The 23848-nt window shown below is 36.6% G+C and overlaps 1 non-coding gene and 1 pseudogene across 1 annotated transcript; one reads left to right on the top strand and one right to left on the bottom strand.

The window, feature by feature from the left end:
• Positions 1 to 2585: 2585 nt before the first annotated feature.
• LOC141593860 (small nucleolar RNA R71) lies at positions 2586 to 2693 on the bottom strand. Its single transcript, XR_012521918.1, has one exon. It is a non-coding gene; the product is annotated as a small nucleolar RNA R71 (small nucleolar RNA).
• Positions 2694 to 6950: 4257 nt separating this feature from the next.
• The window catches only part of LOC141590235 (uncharacterized), a 34839-nt pseudogene continuing 17941 nt past the window's right edge, over positions 6951 to 23848 (top strand).

Here is a 23848-nt window from a genome sequence, read left to right as displayed (position 1 = left end):
GGGGGGGGGGGGGGTTGAACGGTTGGACCGAGTAGGTTGACCGTGTATCTTGACCTGACTTTTGGTAATTGGAGGTTGTGTTTATTTAGTAATTCATTAGTATATATACTCACATCCTACATCTTTTAAAACCCTAATTGCGAAATCAAGAGGCCAAGCATCTTTAACTTTATTGTTGATGTGACTCATATTTGTGCACATTTAGTCCCCGAATTAACGTCGTTCCCATGCTTTCTAGCAACTATTAGGGTCATTTCTTATATTTAGTTCCTTATTTTGCATATTCTTTGAGGTTTGTGTCCTTGGCAGGAGAGGATTGCTAGCCTTGAATTTATGGAGCAAAATGGAGCTAAATGGATCGCATCTAATGACCAAGCATCGAAGAGGAGACCAATACTAAAGGCCTAAGCAAATAAATCAAGTGAATTGGGCAATGATGAAAGATCCGCGCGTCCCTAAGACAGTCCCCACGGATTGTTAGGCAGCCAAGAATAAGAGGAGAATCCTGTCCCAGGATCCAGGCGTCCCGAGCTCAAGACGAGCGTCCCAGACCAGGATCTGGGCGTCCCAAGGCCCAGCTCGAGCGGATTCCCTTACAGACCCCGAGCATTCTCAAGCCCAGGACGCGCGTGTCCCTGAAGAGTTGCTACTCAGGCAGTGCATGTCCCTCGGGATTCGCAAATCATCAAGCTTCTCTTAGGGTCTTAATCGTCATTTAAGCCCTTAGTAACCCTAATCCTTGTACTTAATTTTAGTATAAATACCCTATTGTACTACCTAGATGGTGATCATATCATCAAGAAACCTTAGAATCATGTACTAATCTCCTTCTAATCCCTTAATTTAGTCTTAATCCAAGTTGTAATACACATTTTTAATATTAATCACATCTTAATATTTCCTTAATCTCTCAATTGTTCTTACTTTTAGTTAGGTAATTAGAAGACTATTTGGGGTTTATTGGGGGATTGACAACTCTCCATCAATCATCAAGTTTCCTTCTATTATTCTTTGCTTTATATTTGGATCATCTCAAGTTGGTATAATCCCTTTTACCTTTGCTTAATTATTGTTAATTACATTACTTATTCATCATGTTTTGCTTTGTTAATATAATTGACATCTTTATTAGCATGTTAAACTTGATCATGAGTGAGTAATCTCTTAGCTAGGGTTAATGGGGAATTAGGGGAATCAATCATGGGATTAGATCTATGCTTAATTTAATATGCTTTCATAATTAAATGCTTGCTTATTGTGATTTCAACCTATGCACATGTTATGTTTGATGAAATGCTAGACTATGAAACCTTACATTTTTTACCTATCTCTTATCTTTTCAATGAGGCTTGTAAGATATAAGCCAACTCAAGCCTTGTTAGATCATGCATAGAGTTGAATAGGAGGAGACTAAGTCGACTTCTAGGTGTTGTATACTCTTGATCGACTTGGCTGCGGGACGTAAATCTTCCTAGGAATTGTAAGATATACACTAACTCAATTCTATCACAACAATAAGTTGCTTGCATCTATTTGAGAACATGTTTGTATTGTCTATTTCCATGATTCCCTTATGAACCCATGACACCCTAGTGCCCTTAATCAATTGTTTAAAAACCTCTTTAATTGCTTTACTTTCTTTTCATTAATTTACATTCGTCTTGTTGATTAGTTTAGACTACATGTCATCTCAACCCAAATTGTGACACCCTAAGACATAACTACTTTCAATTGAAATCTTAAATCGAATACCCGTCCCTTGGGATCCGACCTTTGCTTACCACTCTACTAAGAGTAGTTTGTAAAGATATAAATATTGTTTTGGTTGAAAGCTTTAACGAGCAATAACGACTACGCTAGACAAAAAATGGCGCCGTTGTCGGGGACGGTTCAATTGATTTGATTTTCGTTTATTGTTTTTAGTTGTGTCTTTATTTACCTTGAGGAAGTCAATCTCCTTAAGGTTGTTCTAATTGTTTTCTAGTTGTTTGATATTTTGCATGACTAGGAGATCACAAGGTAATTTATTACCTATTGATTTCGAGATTGAAAGGAACTTAACCAACAATAGAAGAGTTGCTAGAGGTACTTCAAGAGTTTTGGATATTGGAGAGATTGTGGACATTCAACCAAATAACATTGAGTTTGTCAACCCTTTTACAAGAGAAGGAGAGGATAACCCAATTCAAAACCAACCACAAAATCAACCCACAATTCCTAAATTTTCATCTCATTCCGTACCAACCGAGGAGAACCTACCAAACAGTACTCCTACACTGCCACATTTAACCGATAATTTCATTGCCAAATCCGCATTCATACAATTAGTTGAGAAAAGTCAATTTGGAGGGATGCCTAGTGAGGATCCTCATTTACATATGGAGACTTTTTGTGACTATTGTGATGCAATTTCTCAAACCGGAGTTACTCAAGATCAAATCCGATGGGTATTATTTCCTTTTTCCTTGATCGGTACCGCAAAGCAATGGTTAAAGAGCCTAGACAAGGCTACCCTTGGTATTGATTCATGGAAGAAGTTAGCACTTGCTTTCTACAAGAAATTCTATCCTCCGGAGAAGACTAATATGTTGAGAGCCCAAATCACCGGGTTCAAACAAAGGGATGAAGAATCATTATATGAAGCATGGGAGAGATTTAAGGACACTTGTCGTTCTTGTCCACACCATAGACTTAGTGAGTGGTTCCTTGTTCAACAGTTTTGGAACGGCTTATATAAAGACTCACGCAATGTTCTTAATATGGGATGCAATGGGAGGTTTACCGAAGTTGATGACAACCAAACATGGGCCAAAATCGAAGAGATGGCGGTTCATAATTCCCAATATAGTAGGCCTCGAAAGGTCAGTAGAGGAGGAAAGCATGAGGTAGATTCCATCACACAATTGGATGCTCAACTAAGTGCTCATATCGACACCATCAACTTGAAGTTTGAGAAGGCTATGGCTAAGCTTGATGAAGCTTCTAAATCACCCAAACAACATGTCAATGTTATGATGGCATCATCCTCAATCCCAAATGGAGTATGTGAAAGTTGTGGAACCTTAGGACATGATCAAAACGAATGTAGGGGAACAAATGAACAAGTGAATGCTTTCCAAGCATACAAGAATGGCACCCCTTATTCCAACTATTATAATGAGAATACCAAATTCCATCCAAATCTCTCATACAAGAGCCAAAATGTTCAAAATCCTCAACCAACATACACCCCACCTCCAATGAGAAATTCAACTCAAAGACCCTTTTTCAACCAAAGCCAAGGATATCAAAATCAACCTTCTTACAACCAATCCAATGGCCAAAGCTTTGATGTTCAAAAAGCGGTCCTCCAAATGCAAAAGAACCAACAATAATTCTTCACCCAAATGCGAAAATATAGCCAAGCTAAAGAAATCACCATGAACAACATTCTTGCCCACACCAAAATGTTAGAGACTCAAATGACTCAACTAGCATCTTCTAGCTCCCAAAGACAAAAGGGGCAATTACCTCCTCAAAGTAACCCCCCAAGACATAAAACGGTTAGTGCCATCCATTTTAGGAGTGGTACAAGATATGAGGGGCCGAAGAGGTCAATTGATGAAGATATTATGGATAATAGTAGCAAGCAAAGAGTTGTGGAGAACTCTAAGGAAGTAGAGCCTACTACTAATGAACTTTCAAAGAAGAAAGATGAAGAGAAGGCTAAGGAAATTGAGAAAGAGCCTATTGTGATTAGACTTCCATTCCCAAGTCGCCAAGCTAAGCCTAAGCTTTATGAGCAACTTGGAAAGTTCATGAAAATTGTGAAGAACTTAGAAGTCTCAATCTCATTCACGGAATTGATCAATCATGTTCCGGCTTATGCAAAGTATATGAAGGATATTCTTACCAAGAAGAAATCCATCCGAAAGTTGGAGACTATTGCCTCTATCAAAGTAAGTAGAGATATTCTTCAAGGGAGTTCCCCTCCAAAGCTCAAAGATCCGGGAAGTTTTTCTATCCCATGTACCATTGGCGACACTACAATCAACAAGGCATTGTGTGATCTTGGAGCAAGTGTAAGCGTCATGCCATACTCGGTATGTAAGAGACTAGGAGTGGGAGAGCTCAAATGCACCAACATTACCCTTCAAATGGCGGATCGATCGACGAAGATACCTCTAGGGGTATGGGAGGATGTGCCCGTAAGAATTGGCAAATTCATCATCCCAGTAGACTTTGTCATTGTAGACATGGAGGAAAATTCGAACATTCCTATCATCTTAGGAAGACCTTTCTTTCATACCGCCGGGGAGGTAATCGATGTGAAACATGGAGAGCTCACACTTGAAGTAGGGGATGAGACAATTACTCCATGAGAGGGATACTCACTCTTCATTAGGAAGCAATACGACCCTAATTACCTTGGAGGACAAGCCTCTATACACCCACCGAATCATAGTTCGAAGAATTGGTGTTGAGGTGTAGGGAGTATGCAGGGTGGAATGTAATCGGAAAAGGAGGACTGACAGGTAACTAGGGGTGGGCATAATTCCGTCCGGACCGGAAAAATGGACCTGTTCGGACTGGAATCTACCGGACCGGAACCGGAATTAAAAATTCCGGTCCAGTCCCCTGTCCAACATTTTTTAAGATTCTGATTTCCGGTCCGGTCCGGTCTTGGACCGGAATTTCCGCTCCAGACCGAAAAGACCGGAATTATTGTATTTTTTTATTTTTAAAAAAAATATTATATAAAAAAACAAATGTACGCCTATTTAATCCGGTCCATTCCGGTCCGGTTTTTTGGACCAGAATTTGAAAAAGTGGGTATGTAAAAATAATTCCCGTCCAACCGGTCGGGTTCGGTCTTGGACCGAAACTTTTATGGTCCGGTCCGGGGTCCGGTCCATGTTTTTTTGGGATTCCGGTTCCGGTCCATTCCGGTTCCGGTCTAGTCTGGACCGGTGCCCAGCCCTAGTTGTGGGTGAGGTGATTAAAATAAGTATTGTTGTGGGGGTGAGGTGGAGTATTGTTATGGGTTGAGTTGATTAAATTAATTATAAACGTTTACCAAATAAAGAAAGGGGATTTTATTGTAGATAGATGAATAAGGAAAGAGGGACATTATTTTCCGTATTTTTTATCATGTAGGCCTAGAAAAAGTTTGACTAGTAAACGTAGTAGTGGTGGAAAAAACAATTACAAGAGGCAGTAGTGGTGGAGAAAACAATTATAAGAGGTGGTAAACGTATTTTCTTTTTCTTTGCAAGTTATGGTGGTTAACGTATTTTAATAGTACTAGAAGTCTAGGAGTAACTCTTCACCGAAACAATAAATGAAAATGGACATATATATATATAATACAGAGTATACTATATCCCCAAATTCTTATTTTAGATGGGTTATTTTCTGTCTGAAATAAGACGAGCCAAATTTAGGCATTTTACGATAAAATGTTACTATTTTTTGACAAAATGTTACCATTATTTTCAGATAAAAAGTGAGAACTTTAGTTATAACATTTTGTCATAAAATGATTATATTCTATTAAAAAATGGTGACATTTTTCGGTCTGAAAATAAGACCGTCTGAATCAAAACTTATTTATATATATCTTGATTTCCTAAAAGTGCTATGCATGTATTTCCCCCATCATTTTTTAGCAAGTGTAGAAGATTTTTTTTAAATTACAACCAGAAATAAGAAAATGATTGCAATTTGAAGGATGGAGCTAGGAGTTGGGATGATTAAAACAAACAATATAATCCGTAAAAGAAAATAAAGGTAGTAGCAGTAGTAGTAGGCAAGTGGACGTAACTACGTAGACCTGGTAAACCCGCACCCGAAACTGACACAAATCCTGAATTGACCCGAACTTTTTTAACCCGACCCAAGTGTTTATTATCAGAAACAAATTAACCGGTATTCCAAATAACTTGAAAACAATCCACTCGAAAATGATACGAAAACGAGATGTACGGACCCAAATTCTTACAAACCCGAACAACTGGAACCTGAATTGACTCGACCGATTGACCGTTTGCCGGGTCTAGACGTAAGATATAAAGTGCAGGAATGTAGGAGAGTGAAGCAAAGAGTTACAAAACAAAGCCCTGAGTTTGAAAAATAAGATCGAAGGGATTGATAGTCTGATTGAGGATGGACGATTGCGATTTGAGGGATGCAGCTAGGTATGGAGATGTGAAGTTTCTGAAAGAAGCAGTCGCCGTACAACTTTTGGAGTACTTCCTCACTCTATTTCCGTTGGATGGAAACATCTTCCATTTGGCCGTATGTAGGGAACGATAACGTCGAGTTTTTGAGGGAAGCTATGAATTTACTACCAAGAGTTGTCGTAAAAAAACCGTAAATTTTTAGTTAGTTTTTTGCATCTTACAACTACCTTTACTTCTTTCCAAAGCTTTTTAAGTTTTCAATTAAATTTTCGTATAATTATTCGATCCATAATTTAGTGCATAATATGTGTGTCATTACCCAATCATTTTAGCTAACGTTTTATAAGCCAAAGAAAAGTTGGATTAACTGGTGTCTAAGTCTCTATAACATTTGTAAAAACAGGGAATGTTGTGAGATTGTTGTCGAAAAAATGTGGTCGTTTAGACAACGATGGAAATACACCATTGCACAAGGCCTTGAATTCACGTCAACACAAGAACTTGCACAAGAGATTATGTCAACCTATCCTGGTGAGTGTAAAATTCGCAACAATACGGGTGAAAGTCCCTTCTTTCTCGCAGTCAAGTCTGGATGCGAACGAGTTGTGAATGAGATTATAAGAATTGAGGAGCCGCGTTTCCATTTGCTTCGTCGTAATGACGGAACTACCGTGCTTCATATTTTATGCTCCTGCCCAGGTACTTTTCTTTAATTAAGGGTCGGAGAATATATGTTAAATATAAACAAAGGATTGGATTAATTCTTTTGATTAACATAACTTTATGATCATGAATGCAGAGAGCACCGGCAAAAGGTTGCTGGAAAAGTATTGGTGGATGATTAACTTGCGTGGTGACCACGGAAAGACAGCGCTCGACTATGCTAAACAAGCAAATGTTCTTTGGCTAGTAAATTTATTGACCAAACCTTCTCTTATACATAAAGAAAACTTTGATTGGATTGAAGCTTGTAAACGAGAAGAGAACCTCGCTGTTTTTGCGTTTGTTGAAACATGCGAAGACCTTCAAAGGGATTGTCGCCTGAAAAACGACACTCCATTACACCATATAAAATTACCCTATTACAAAGATTACCTTAATTTCCTTACAAATCCATCTATCACAGAACTTAAGAACATGACTGATCATGATGGTGCAACCGCATTACACCGTGCATTGGAGAGAGAGAATATATATATCTTGCTAAGGCACTTCTACTTGATGATGAGGTCCAGAATGTTGGTGATTTTAATCACTAGTCATTTAAGTGTATTCGGGTTTTCAGACCGAAATCGGTATGAGCTTGTGATTGATATAATGTGAGTTAGGGGGTGCGGAGTGCACACTCATATAATCGAAATTATCGAGTTCATGGTTAAATCAATCAATCAATACTATATATTAATTCCAGAAACCAAGGGACTTCAATGTAATTAAAGAAATTTATACAAATTAATTATACTATATAGTTTTAAATCGATAGCACCGTATGATGGACCTGATAAAGGGACCTTAATGCAAATATTATATAGTTTTGGTTAAAAGTATAATATAAAGATGCCTTGGTGAAGAATATTTATGGAAATTACATTAAATTAAAGTAATTAAATTTAGAAAACACAAGAATATAGTGATTTTCCTTAAAATTAACATGTTCGCTTATGGAATTAATTAGTATCATCATAGAATTATACATTTAATTTAATGTAGTAAAAGTAATAGTAGCACCAACGAGATTAATAAAATTAACGGTATTAATGTGGGAGTAGCGACAATTATAATAATGATAGTGGGAGTAGTGAAAGTAACTACGAATGTAGTGAAAGTAACAGTGGTAACAATGAGAAAAAGCATGAACAATTAAATAACCAATCGACTCAAGGAAATATTTTATTTATTTAAATATAGGCCGGATAAAATTAACGGGAATAATGAATTTAACAGAAAAAAAATAGAACAATTAGTAAAAGAAACAATAGTAACCACGGGAGTAGTGAACGTAATGATATTAAGAAAGAATGTCGTGAAAATAATAATATTAATAGCGGGTAGTGAACGTGTCTCATAATTTGAAAATAAATTTTACATTTCATCATAATTACAAGATATGCCGTAGAAAAATATATTACAAATAGTAAATGTGTGGGTTAGAACTCCAACATAGTTTATTTCATTGAAAATAAAATTTAACGGTAAATAGAGGTAGCCCGGGCGAAGCCGGGCACCAAACCTAGTGGATATAATTATGATAAATGATATTTATCTTGATTGGCGGTTATATGGTTGGATTTGGTATGAAAACCAACATGCTTATCCTATTAACAATCTTGTGTTACATACATTCTATGTATATATAAGGGAAGAGTTAGAATAATTCATACTAACATATTAAAATTTCAGATTTTGGAAAGACAAAGCAAGATTGATAAAACTTCATTAAGTAATCTCTTTATCTTTGCCTAGATGAAGAGGGCCTCAACCGTCTTCTCCTACAAGGGATTTCGTGTAACCCAAGGCATGAAATAGGGTCGAAATACTCTTAAGGAAAGCGTGCTCTTCGTGATTCGGTTGATATCCAAGTTTACGATCATTATCACTGTTACCCTATACAAATTTTACCAACATTCTAAAGAGTTTTTATTCGTTTTGTGATTTTGGTCGTACTGTTACACTTGATTTCAAGAAAATGTTTTATTGCTTTCAGAATTGTTTTCAATTATTTTACTTGATGAGACTAAGTAAACTTCATGGCTTTGTTCGCCATTTATTGAAAGCAATTGTGTACATGAATATCTCGTGCGGCAATGGGATGATTAGGCCATGATCGTTGGTAATTTAATTTCTGAAACATTGTCCAGTGCATTCATATATGAAGGATTGCAAGGGTTTCGTGAAATTAGGCATTTTGGGAAATGATGATGAACGGGGTCGGTATACGAGATATCAATATTTATTGGAACAAAAATCAGAGAAGTTGATATATGGTTCCAGAATTTTGTTGGGATGATTTTACGTTGATCACGGAAGTCAACATGGTAGTATATCCGTCTAAGAGTGGACGTCACTGGTTATGGGTTCAAATAATTGTTGTTGTTCTCGTGGGTCTGTGCGAAACTTTTGGCGGTTATCTGTCTATGTGTCAAGAATGGTTTGGGAGATTGACATTGCAAATACCGTTGACAGATAAGTAATCAATGCTTATGATCTTTAATGCTTTCATATAATGAATGATATGATAAACAACCATGGTTTACATATTGTGCTTGCATCGTTGATTGACAATGTGTGGAATTTATCAATGAATGCATTGTTTATTTATCAAATGGATAAATGTTGATAAAGAATTATCATGTGGTTTGGTTGTCTACCATCCTTATGTGATAATTACTCATGTTTTCTTTTATTTTATTCTGAGATTAATGTTGTAATGATTGACTCATGTTTGTAAAGATTTCTTTGGTGAGTCAATTGCTATGTGAAACATAGAATTATGTCTGACCACTTTCACATTCTTACCGTCTTTGTTGAATTGTTGGTGATTATGTTAATGGCAAGTAATGACATTAAAATTGTTACAATATTAATTCCGGTAATTTGAAACATGTTCATTGTTAAGTGATATTTTATTTTATGGTGAGTTATGTTTCGTTATCAGATTATATTCTTAATATGATACAATATTAAATGGTTTTAAACTCTGATCGGTTGTTTGTAATGATTAAGAGTGTATCTCTTTATTTATGTTGCAATATGATGTTGTGTGACAAGATTAAGTATTACCTTGAACATGTATAGTATTATCTTGAGTAAAGTATTAAAGGTTTGCTTACGTAATTGATTTTACCATATAATCTCGAAAATGATGGTTTTTGATAACAATGGTGAGATTATGGAGTCATGATGGTTTAGCCATGTAAGAGGTACATCAGTAGCATTGAATGTACAGTTACTTGACAAGTCCGGTTATGGATTTGTCATTTGTTGTAGGATTATTGACAAGTTGATCTTTGACATAGACCAAAGATGATTTACTTTGTAAAAGGTTGTTTGTCATCCTGTTCTTCTATAAAGGACATGGGGGAGGTAAAATGATCTTTGATATTTGGATCAAGGGTGAGAGTATGATTATTATTCTCTGTTTATTTTGGTTATTTTAATATTCCTGAGTCGAGTGTGATATTTTTATCCAATGGTAAAAGTGGAATCAAAACTCGGATTTTCACAAGGGCTTAATTATTGTTGTTTGACAAGTTGAGTAAGTATACTAGTATAGCTAGTACTTATCCTTGGCAAGTTATTAGGCAAGTGTGAAAATGTATAAAGTAAACCATGAATTATATGGTTTGTCCTTTGTCGGTTTTCCTTCGGTTATGAGGGATAATGTTATGCAAATTGATTTTACCAATGTAGATGGTCATTTCTACAAATGGTAGAGTATTCTTGCTTAGGGGAGGCACCATTAGCTTATGGGTTTCCAAGAAGTGAATTTGCATAATGAGTTTGACATTGGAGTTTGTATGCGTAGTACTAGCATAGTCGGTTAAGGCTGAGTAGCTAAGAAAATTAATCTACTGTATTACTTAAAAGTATTACACCAATTTCATCCATGATTTATAACACGCTATATGGACTATCATAAAAGGGGATTGATCTTGGTTGTATTTTGTGAGATCTCAATGTATCTAGTGGATCACTTTGCATAAAGGATCAACTAGGGACTTGGCTAACAAGCCGGATGTAACACCCGCGAATTTCCCATTTTGACATTTAAAAGTTATTAAACCGTTTGAATTACTTTATTAAATATTTTTGAATTATTCAATTGAATTGATTCTATGTCAAACACGATTTTTATGAACGTATTATATAAAAGCACATTTTTATAAAAATACGTATTATTATTAAATTATATTTTTAAGACATAATTTATATAAGAATAAATGTATACCTATTTTTGGTCAGATAATAATAGTGACATCAATAGTAATAATGCCCGTCTTAAATTCCATCTAGTTATAGACCGTCACATTTTACTTTGTACCAGCTTTAATCCGAACCAACCAGAAATTGACAACATGCTCACCTACCCTCTTACCCCTATCTTTAAATATCTCTTTTTATATATTATTATTATTATTATTATTATTATTATTATTATTATTATTATTATTATTATTATTATTATTATTATTATTATTATTATTATTATTATTATTATTATTATTATTGTATTGTTGTTTTTAGTGGGTCGTGTCCCTTCATAACCCATATACTCCTCCCTCCTTCTTCATTTTTTTTCGAATAACAGCAGCAGTCACCAGTAAACAACACCACCAACTGCAAACACCATTTTTCGATCTTAAAAACCCAGATTTGGACTCCATTCCTCCACCGTTTTATCTAGTTTTAGTACCATTCTCTTTCTCATTCCTTCCTCCTTCTTTCAAGGTAAGCAAGTCTCGTTTTTGTTGTGATTTCAGATTTGACCCGCCTCATGAAAATCCCGATTTTCAGCCTCTTTATTTCATTTTCTTGCTCCTAGTTGAAGAAACTGAAGACCCGGAGGAAAGCTCGTACTTTTTAGCCGTTTTTCTCGGAGATTTGAAGAGCATTCAAGGTAACGGTGATGGGATTACTCGACATTATGTTGAAATTTATATGTGTTTATGTGTGGTGTTACTCTTTTATGATACAAGTTTCCTTCTTGCTGAGTTTATGTGGTGTTTGTTTGAGACGGTTTTATACGAGTTTTACTTATCTATTTTGAGAAAAGTTGGTACCTTTGGATTAATGGTGGAATGGATAAATGAATTGGGTAATTTATTTGGATGGATATTACATGTTTCATGCTTAAAATTTCGTCTTAACCGTAAAGAATTTGCCAAATACGAAAAGCACTTCCGTATTAAAGTCATTGAAAATTTTGAAAATGGACCAAATCAAGTGTCCTTGTTCCATCTTTCGTTACTGTGGAAATTGACTCAATCAATTTTCCGAAGTGTTTTCGTATTAAAGAAATTGGGACAATTGAATTATTATAATGATTCAAATAGTGTTTATGGGTCTTTGTTTTAGTCGTCTTGTTGTTGTTTATTTGAGCCAGTTTTCTTCCTTCCGCCTCAAGTGTATATACATGTTTGAATTGGGTTGGTTGTATGTCAGAATTTACATCTTTTTCATGCTTAAAAATTCGTCTTAAAACGGCTTCACAATAGCTTGAAACCGTGTGTTTGAGTCATGTTTAGGTGCTATTTTGAGTCGTCTTTTCTTGTTGAATTGGACCAAATTGTTGGCCTCCGTCTCATGTGTATATACATGTTTGAATTGGGTTGGTTGTATATCAGAATTTACATCTTTTTCATGCTTAAAAATTCGTCTAAGACGGTCTCACATAGTTTGATATGCTGCGTTCTTATGCTACTGTTTTGCCCAACTTTCCCACGTATGTGCAGGGGAATGTTCTACGTAGTACTATCATTTTACTTTGTGAATTCATGTTTTCCTTTTTTATAAATCAACTTGGAAATTGTCAAGGGGTTGGTTGGCTATATATGACGTGCACAACCTATACAATGGAATAGTAAGTACTGTATGGCTATCAAGAGGTATGGCCGATATAATTTGTGGAAATTTTATATTTTATTAATTAATATGCATTTTAATTCATTCATTTGCATTTATTTATCGTATTTCAAATACGAGTTATTTGTTCTACTGATTTAATTAAATTGGGTCGTGTCCATGTAAATTTGTCATTTTGCTATACATTTTGCTTGACTTGCATTTACGCCCTACTTGTGCTGTTCTGGCAAGTACGGATTTGGCCTACTTGTCTTTTTCGCAAGTATGGTTTTTGGCCACTTGTCTTTGTTACGGCAAGTGAGTCTTATCTTAGTCATTCCGCCACTTTCGTACTGTTCTGGCGATTGGGGTACTCGGTCTCCATTAGTAGTCGAGTCTTGGGTGCGTGCTGTGCTGGCGCACGTCGAATCGGGATGTACACCCGAGAATCTGCAGATTTAGACTAGGACCGTATTATTATCGTAGTCCTACCCGGGGAAATTATAGTCTAAGAGTAGTAAATGTCTTGCATTATAGATGGTTGCATATGTCATTTTTACTTGGAATGCGTGTCCAGGTTTATTTAACGGTCACTCGTCTTCCTTTATTCAAATGTCTCACATAATTGGATGAATTTATGTTATGCCAATATTAGTCACTTTAATTATTTTTATTCAATTGGCAAGTTTTATTCCATGGCATTTATTTATTTACATTGCTTACAATCATTTTCTATGCCTTGCTTAATTGAGTTCTTTGTTACGTTTATTTTAACATAATGTGGCTGGGAGAACCTTGAGTTACTCCCCACTGACTGTGGCGTTCATGTTTCATGAATGACAGGTTTGTGAAGATGCATTTGTGGGGTTTAGACGTGTGAGCTAGCGAGCACCTTGGACTAGTAGTCGGTTTAGTAGGATTGCTTAGACTTAACTATCTTTTTCATTTGTCATTCGAGGGACATAATTTCCCTCACCTTGACTATCATGTTTGTATAACTTAATCTTTATTTCCGCATTCTTTATTTGTGTTTTAGATTTTAATGAACCCGCGCTTTAAATTTTAAAAATTTCAAAAATTTCCTAATTTCCGCTTGAATTTATAAGTTATATTTTCCGCGTTTTTGCGGGGGTTCACAGTTGGTATCAGAGCCTATGTTGCTCCCGACGCACACACGTGTACCCCAAATTTAATTTTGAACTTTACCTTGAATAATAAATGAGAGATGGGTAGACTTAAGGACCTAAGGTGGTAGTCTGTAGTGTGTTTGCTCTTTGTTAGGTTCTAACATGTTGTTGATTGCCATTTTATATTTGTTGTGCCCTTGGATCAATGACCGTGAGCTTACCAATGTGGTGATCAAGATTTGGTGCCTATTGCTGAGGTTTGAAGATTTGTTCAACCTTTGAAGAATTCTTCTTCTTTCTTGAAGATGTTTCTCATTCTTTGTGTATCTTGCCTTATTCTTTATCTCTTGGTGCTTATCCTCCTTCTAAACTCTCTTCTGTTTTACTTTGAAAGTTACTCTTAGACTCCTAACTTGTCCTTTGTTCCTTGCTTATCCTCCCTTGACGCCTTTTGATGGTACTCTTTCTTTTTAGGAGATTGTTGTGTTTGACCCTTAAACCTGGTTTTGAGAGGATTGATGTTGGAAAGACTTAGGTAGTGTGATGAGACATACTTAATGGTTCTTATACCTAGATCCTTGATAAAGTGAGTATATTTGATTGGTGGAGTTTGTGTGTCAAGTGTGAGTTGCCTATGATACTAAGGTTATGGAACTTGGCCTTGCTGTTTATACTTGGGATGTTGATGACCATAATGGATTGGTGATGTGATTTGGTATTTGTTAACCCTATAGTTTTATAAACCCTGTGGTGGTATTGAGTACTTGAGATGATGGGATGATGAGGTAATTGAGTGTAGTTCTGCTTTTGGGAATCTGTAATAAGTAAAAGGATATAAGGGCTCTAGATCCTATTGATTTTTCAAACTTGGGTGGTTATACAACTTACTCAAAAGTGTATAGTAGAGTGAACTTTCATGAAAAGAGTTTTAGGTGACTTGTTACTACCTTGTTTTGAAATGAGAATCTTGTGGAATATTTGAGGAACCTCTTCTGGGAATTTAGAGCTTGGTATTGGGATTTTGATTAAGGGTTGTGCCATTTTGAGAAACTCATGGTTAACACTAGTTGGATATGAGTATAGCTTTGTTAGAAGCTTTGACCTTGATCTTGTGGAAATTATTTGTGGATGTTCGAGGATTTAGAGTGATGAGATTACACTTGTAGTGTGACACCCTCATTTATTGCGGAAAAATAAACACGTAATTCTAGAATAAAACTGCATGGATATGTTTGTAATAGGTTCATTTGGGTAAAAACCTGTAATTTTTAAAACCGGAACCTGTTATAAAGATATCCAAATTGGAAGGTGTCAAACATACAAGGTCTAACTAGAAGTTTCACAACATAACCATCGCTAAAGTCGCGAATAGCAAATTATACAACCAAATGTAGAGAGGGAGACATATGTCCCTAAAATGTATGTGACATAAAAAGTGTTTAAGGGTCACAATAAAATAAAGCCAATCTAGGTCCCAAGGTTACTTTGCTCGCTAGCTCGTCCATGTACCCCATATATGCATCACCTACCTGTCATTCGCATTTTATACAAATACGAAAGCCACAGTCAGTGGGGAGTAACTCCGAGTTCTCCCAGCCACGAAATGTCATAATTAATATAACATGTAAACATAAGAATATGAATACGAATCACACATAGCCTTAGCATATAGATGCTAGACAATCGTGCTTATCATGTGAACAACAATATAACAACACATAGTCCTAGCATGCGAATACTAGACCGACTCATACTACACTATCATGTGAATCACATAACATCCAGGAATCCAAACTCTATCAACCATAGCCGGCTTGCATCTCACCTTCTATGATTCATAGAATCATCAAACAAGAAAGGACAATATATCAAAGACAGGCATAAGTTCTTAGCACGGTCAATAGTCACTTTGTAACTCGAGTCTATACCACGAGGTAGGGAAGGTAATCGAACCGGTATCCTGGCTCAGAGATTCTATAAAAACATGGCCAAGACACAACACAACCCTAGTCCTAAATCTGCGCAGACCTAGACATGCGGATTCACACCACCGCACCCAAGACCCACAATTTTATAAAACCATGTGAGTACCCTAAGGAGTCCACCAAAGGGTTGGCTAGTACTTAAGCTGACCACTTACTCTCAAAATAAGTAACGAGGTCATGCCCCAACTTGGATATAAACCCACCAAGTCAGGAACACAAAGGCTATTGAGCAGTGAACATACACTCGTCAAAGACTATAAAGACCTATCTATGATGAAGGTCGAAATACTCACCTAGGACCTAGTCCCAGCTAGTCCCAGCTTGAATACTTTAGCCCACACCACACAAGACAAGTAGGACACCCAATTAACCATAAGAGAGGCAAAGAGTCCAAACTTGCACACTCAAATGATCATACACACCCTAGCATATGAAAGATTACGCAAGAGCATATTTAGCTGACAATCCAAAAATATCTCCAATATCAATAATAATCCAAATTCCAGCTAACCGTTAATCTCATAATTCATGAGAATAAGCTAAAATGGCAAAGAGGCAACAAGACTCAAGCATAAGGCATCCAAAGCATCCAACAACCAACATGTGAAATGATAATTACAAATATCAAGGCATAACATAAAACCTCCAATAACAACCAATCTCACCTCAAAGACAAACCCTCGACCCCAGTCCCGCGACGGGTCATCGGTCAAATCGAGGCTGACTGGTTTAAACCTAGTTTGACCAAACTCGTTCGGTCAATCTGGCCCAGCTCAGAGTCTTGGCCTACTTTGGCCCAAATTACAAATTTTGTCGCAATATTATTCTCATGCTATTTCCAATTTCTATCATGTGAAAAACGAAAGTAAAACATTATCAATCACCTAAACACTTAACAAACAACAAACACAACATCAACTACTAATGTGACATTAATTCGTCGAGTAACTCGGAATAGTTACCTTACGCTAGCAAAGAGACAAGTAATAACTTGAGAAAGCTTCTAAAATCCAAAATTATTCTTCATCTTCAACCACATATGAGTCACCTAAAATAATTATGTGAAAGGGCGATATTAACGAATTATCGTTATATAAAATATGAGACGGAAATTAATTTAATTATATTTTAAATAAACCAAACTAGCGTCAAAACAATTTATAGATACGGCCCAAACTCGCGACTTAGCTAGGCCACTGCCAAGGCCACGGCCAGGCCACAGCTAGGCCACTGCCAGGCCACAGCTAAGCTACAGCCAGGCCACTAGGAGTCCGACACGACCACCACCCGACTACCCATAGCCACCCTTCACCCTACTTCATAACCTGACCCAAAAATCAGTCCAAAACAGAACCCAAAAGATGCCTAAGTTCGACCCCAACTCCAGTCCTCAAATGCAAAGTGAAAACCCACGATGACAGCTCTCGTCCCTGCCCAAAACAGAGTACCAATCGTCCCCTTAAGACTCCATTCTCGCGCCTAAAAACAGTCCTAGCTGAGCCAACTAAGTCAGCATTTAAAACGGTTTTAGAGCGGAAATCCACAAGTATAAAGCAACTCAAAAACAGACCCTAAAGACTACAAAAATCGCCCCAACACAGAGTCCAAATCAGTCCAAAACAATCCCTACATGTCAGTATACACCGTCTCAACTATAAAACACACCAATTATCACCCAAAACAATCCATACATGTCAGCATACACCGTCTTAAATATACCACTTACTAGCTAGCATCCCAAATGATCCCTAGAGGTCAGTATACACCGTCTCAATCATCTCCACATATCAGTATACACCGTCTCAACTATACAACTGACTAATTAACATCCATAAGGATCCCTATATATAATTATACACCGTCTTAATTATAAAACAGACTAACCAGCATTCGAAATAAACATATTTTACAAGTAATATTGAGTAACCTATCATTGTTACCTTTTTCCGATTGAACTAATCATTTATGACTAACAAATCTTCTACCACCCGTCTATCCTCAGCACTTACAACCGTCTTATAATAAATAAAGCTGAAAGTATAAATTGGGTTTGTAAAAATACATGACGAAAATGAATTTTACTTACAACGGATTGACGGAAGCTAAACGAGAGGACCACTGTGGAATGAAAAACTGTGAAAAAGGATGACAAACGGAGCACCAGGACGGATTATAGACAAAAATTGAAGAAGTAACAGACAAAAGGAAAAAGAAGGGCGAAGAAGAGGAAAAGAAGAAAGAGACGTGGGAAATCAAAAATGAGGCAGCAGCCTGCCAGCCTGCTATTTATTATGCGTACGTTTCTTCGTCGTTAAGAAACTTCGATAGTTATTAAAACCGTTTCGAGTTAATAAAATCGGTTTTAGTAAAAGTTTCAGTAATAATACGGAATCGATAATAAATAAATTTAATGAGTGAAAATAAAATAAACTCAGCTAGTTAACGTAAATAATACAATATCAGCTTGAATCGGAATTATTAGCGATTTTTACAAAACTAACGGATATTAATAAAAATTGCTAATTTAGTGAAATAAGCTCAAAATAGCTAATTGGACGTTTTGTTCCCAAAATCCATCTCGGGTTCACTTAAAACAACTTTCATAAGGACTCGTAAAGAAACGGAAATTATTAAATAAATAAACTCGAACTAACTTCAATAAACTCGAACTAACTTTAAATAAACTTATTAATGATTATTAAAATTAACGTATCGAATTATGATGAAATTAATTAATTAGCTAAGCATATATATATATAAATCGTTAAATGATGTAATTAAATTCAAAATAGCAATTAAAAGAATTTTATCCAACTTAATAAAATACGGGGTGTTACAATCACCCCATCTTTTAAAAAGTTTCGTCCTCGAAACTTGAAAGTATAAATGAAAAGTTATATAAATAAAACTGGAATTGGAACCGGTAACCAAAACATTTTAAAGGTTATTTATCGTAAGAATCAAAATTCTTTCAAAAGTTTCAACTAAAATTTTCCGACAGAACCAGACTCTCATCAGAGGAACGGAAGTGTTCTCGTTACGTATTCAAGAACATCTCATTCCAAATCGAAGATAAGGTCAAAAGGTAAATCATTTGTATAAATCAAAAATCAAAATACCTTCAAAAACATTAATGAAGAGTTTTCAAAAATAAAAGTCTCATTCATGGAACGGAATTGCTCTTGTCGTGCACACAAGAACGCTAACTTTCCAAGTCAGAGACAAATTTAAAACAAATACTATTCGCCAACAAGCGTAGAACAAGTTATCAAACGTTTCCAATAACTAGTTCTAACATCCGATCAACGTTAAAATCAAAATAAGAGAAAGGTAATCTACTCAAATTTTCTTTTGCAAAAAGCCAAAATAGAAATAAAGGTTTCACTTTTAAACCCAAATGAGGGTCAAATCTCTGAAAATGTAACATTAAACTTTGACAAAGAAGTCATAAATAGATCAAAGTTAACAGAAATTGGATAAAATTTAAAGAAATCTCGGGTTTAGCGATTAAAATCATGATAAAGAAGTCTATACTCAAGGAACAAATATGGAATTAAATCAAATTTTCATTTTCAAATCTTTAAAAATAGGTTAGGTTTGCAGAAGTGACATAAACTTTTAAGAATGAATTGAAACTGGTAGCTTGAAAGTTTAGAAGTTGTACAAAAAGGAAAGTAACTTAGATAGCATAAAAACAAAGTATGTTAAGAGAGCTCAAACTTAACCAACAAGAGAGTTATAATGACTTTCATAGGGTAAAAATTGAAGTCAAAATTACAAGGATGTCAAAGATAGAGTTTCACAGGATACGAGTGTCAAACTTAAAGGAGGAGCAAGATGAAGCGAGGAAAGGAGGTATGAACGGTAACGCTTATGATCGAGGAGAAAGGGAATTTAGACAACAAGGAAACTTAAGCAACATGTCAGGGTGTGAGACTAAAAGAGTCGAATCATAAAGATAACTAGTTAACAACCAGTAAGAGATATTAGAATTAGGGAAGTATTCAAGACAAGGAAATAACGAGTAAACTTTTATACTTAAGAATCAAATCCAACCAAGTATGAACGAAAGGGAGAAAAACGATTAATGGTACGAAAGAGGATTTTTAAGGCTTAATCCATACGCTTCCTAAAACATAAGGTTCTCTCTAACAAGGTCACGTCTATTAGGGTATTGTACCTTCATGACAAAACGACCAAATCCCAAACAAGGGTCAAGGTAAATTAAACGCTCGCTTAAGGGGTGATAAATCGGTTAGATACTTCTTTCACCTATCTTATCACATTTTAGGATTTCCCTAAAGCAAATCTACCACTCAAGTATAAAAGCATCTCTTTATGTCAAGCACTCGACACAACCTCAATGTTTTAAAAACCAAAGAATGAATTGACAAAGACTTCTCAACAAAGTTCTCAAGGAACAACTAACACCAAATCACATTCCCAATCTATACGGGATTGTTAGCATCTAAAAATGGGTTTTCTTCCAAATTCATATTCTAAACTTATCTCATGTTTACTCCTAAGGTAACAACGCTCAACCTACTAAGGTTTCAAATCCCAAACAAAAACAACAAAGCCAAGTTCTATAACTTTAGTAACATAGGCAACTCACTCTTAACACACATAATTCCACCTATCACTTATACTCACATTACCAAGGGGTTAGGTATAAGAATCCCCAAGTACGTCTCACCACACTACCTATGTCCTTCCAATATCACAACTTCTCAAAACCGGGGTTATAGGTCAACCAGAAACAACTCCACAAGCCAAATTATCCAACCAAGGTTAACACCCCACAAAAGAAAGAGAACTATCTAAAAGGCGTTAAGGGAGGATACAAATGTAACTTCCTAGGAAGAAGAATAGAGAGTTTAGAAGAAGGATAGGCACCAAGAGATTAAGAATAAGGCGAGATACAAAAAGAACGAGAAACATCTTCAAGGAAGTAGAAGCATTCTTCAAAGGTTGAACAAATCTTCAATCCTCAGCAATAGGCACTAAATCTTGATCTTCTTAAAATATAAGTGTCCTTTCAATGGAACGGAGATACTCTTGGCGATCACTCAAGAACATCAATATTCCAAATCAAAGACATAAAAATACATTTTTACACCAACAAATGATAAAACTAATTATCAGACGTCTCCAATAACAAGCTTTAACACTAATTGACGTTAAAACCAGTGAAAAACATTAAAATATTTTCAAAACCTTTAGTTCAAAATTTTTTTTTTTATAATAAGGGTAATAACTCCATTAGCTATAGATAAGCTCACGGTCATTGATCCAAGAACGCAACAATTATTAAATGACAATCAACAAACAGGTTAGTACCTAACAAAGAGCAGACACAAAGAGACTACAACATAAAGTCCTAAGTCTACCCATCCTACCCATCTCTCAAGTTTGTTATCTTAAGGTCAAGTTATTTATATTGGGGTGCACAAACGTGCGTCGTGATACGTGCCTAATGTATAGTCTTTTTAGCCTATTTCAGCACGTATTTCTATGGTTTTCTATACTATTTTTATAGTATTTTGCCCCGAATTGGCTACTTTGGTGTATTTTGTCCTTTTTGTAGGAATGATCGCGGAAGTGGTGGAACCATACTCCTTTTCGTCCTTTTTGCATGCATTTAGAGGAGACGGGATTGTCCCAGAGTAAGATACTGCACTTGGAAGCGTCGTGGCACCCATTACGAGACACATGGGTGAAGACGTGAGCTGGAATGAAGACGAAATCAGTCGATCGAGTTGTTTGCTGATCGATCGAGTGGTTTCTATACCCCCTGATGCTCGATCAAATTGTCCCCTACTCGATCGAGTAAGCTGCACAAGACCAAGCCCTCGATCGAGTGACCTGTTGGTCGATCAAGGAACTTCTGCTGACCTGTTGGTCGATCGAGTGGTTTAATCCACTCGATCGAGAGGTTTTCACGGGCATGGGCTTTTAATTAGTCCGTGAGTTGTCATTTCCGTAGACCTTAGTTCTTTTTCTATTTAAAACCTAAGTTAAATAGGTTAAGAGGATTTTATTTTTCATACTATCAAACTTCTACTAGAACCCTTAGTACGTAGCTTCTTCTTCGACTGCTACTTTTATTTTCGGATTATTATCGCTCGGATTCAGTGTTCTTTACGCCGGATTTGCTCAGATTGTAATCCCTCCTTTCTCTTTATTAATAATAATCGCTTGTTGCTTTAATTTCTTGTTTATGTTATCATTCTCCCTTGCCCTAATTTCCTTTATTGCATTTTATTGTTATTTCATTATGTCTTCTGCTGGGAACCTAATTGCTGTTAGATTAATTACGAACATGAGTAACTAAACCCTTTCATGTTGGGATTCGGGAATCTGCGGTAGGAAAATGACGATGTAGTGAATGAATTAGATGAACTGATAAGAGACTCTGTCACTATAGCAATTTAACTGTAATTCCCGACCTAGTTGAGTGCACGCTTCTATGTCACCCATTAAACTGGCTACAATTAATCCTGGATCGAAAGATTGGACTAAATAGGCTGCTATAAACAGATGACTCGCCCTAATGAGGACGAAAGTTAAGTTAGTGGTATTTTAGGATAGGAAGTGGACCGAAAGGACCTTCTAACATCCGTCTCACATTAGTTCGTCGAGTCATTTCTTCGCCGAGTTGTTGGACTACCGTAGTGAACCGAAATCCCGACATGTCCCTCTCTTCTTGATAGTTAAATCGTAATTTACTGCTTTTATTACTCTTAGTTTAGAATCAAATTTAATCAAATCCCCCAATTGTTACCATAGGATTAGAATAGACAGCTATAATTACATTACCTCCCTGTGGATTCGATACTCGACTGCCTCTGCTACATTTTAGTTGAGACCGTTAGGTTTTATCTTTGATAGGGTTGCGATAGCCGTGTCAAATTTTGGCGCCGTTGCTTGGAGGCAATTGTTCAATTTATTAGTTGTTTTATTTTAGTCCTTTTTCGGTCTAAGGGACACCGTTCCTTGGACTATTCTCATTTTCTCGTTGTAGTTTCTTCTTATGCGCGAGTCGCAAGGTGGTCCACTACTACCATTCGATCCCGAGATTGAAAGATCTTTGCACGTAAAGAGGAGATTATTTCAAGAACAACGATTAGAGGAAGAGTCCATTCTCGTTCCAATTACTACGAGAACGAATCGTTCGAGGACAACCCACCGTCTTCTCCGTTTCTACCTCATCGGTTGAAACCGTCACTTTTCCAGACGTTCTGAGATGGCCGAAGAAGCGACCATTGCTAGTCACTCGAACCTACGCGGCGAATCTCTACAAGGGATTCACGTTACCAGGGGAGGCAAGAAAATTTGAGCCAAAGCCGTCCCTTATAAATTTGGTCGAGAGGAATCTATTTGGGGAGTGCAAATGAAGATGCGACCAAGCACATGGAAATATTCATTGATTATTGCGTTCCATGTCTCCACCAACTGGGGTGACTCGACCAAGTGAAAGAAACCATGTTCATTTTCTCACTCCGCGATCTTTGCAAGGGAGTGGTATAGGGATTTAGACCGGGTAGCCGAGGGATTCTTGATGAATTCGCTAGCTTTGGCGTTTTATAAGAAGTATTTCTCCGCCTCAAAGACTATTGCCATTAGAGCTCAGATAACGAGCTTTAAACAAGGGCCTGACGAGACCTTCCACGAGGCATGGGTTCGATTCAAGAAGCTAGTGCACACCATACCGCACCACGGGATCGAAAAATGGAGCTTGTGCAACCATTTTTATAATGGTTTGTATGATGATCACAGGGCCGTTTTAGATGCTGCTGCCAATGGCCGATTTGCTGAAAAACTTGGGAGCAACCAAGGGGTGGAAGATCATTGATGATTTGGCCACCCACAAAGCTGAATATGGGAACTCGAGAGGAAATCAAAGAAGAGCTGCTGAGTCCTCTTCTGTCGCTGCACTTGAAGCCCTCACTGCAAGGTTTGACAAGTATGAGCTAGGAGGGATTTCTAAGGGGGGCATGTACCAGGTTAATCT

This window comes from Silene latifolia, chromosome 7 (genome assembly GCF_048544455.1).
Source record: "Silene latifolia isolate original U9 population chromosome 7, ASM4854445v1, whole genome shotgun sequence".
Classification (NCBI taxonomy): Eukaryota; Viridiplantae; Streptophyta; class Magnoliopsida; order Caryophyllales; family Caryophyllaceae; genus Silene; species Silene latifolia.
This window is presented reverse-complemented; position numbering and strand designations above follow the sequence as displayed.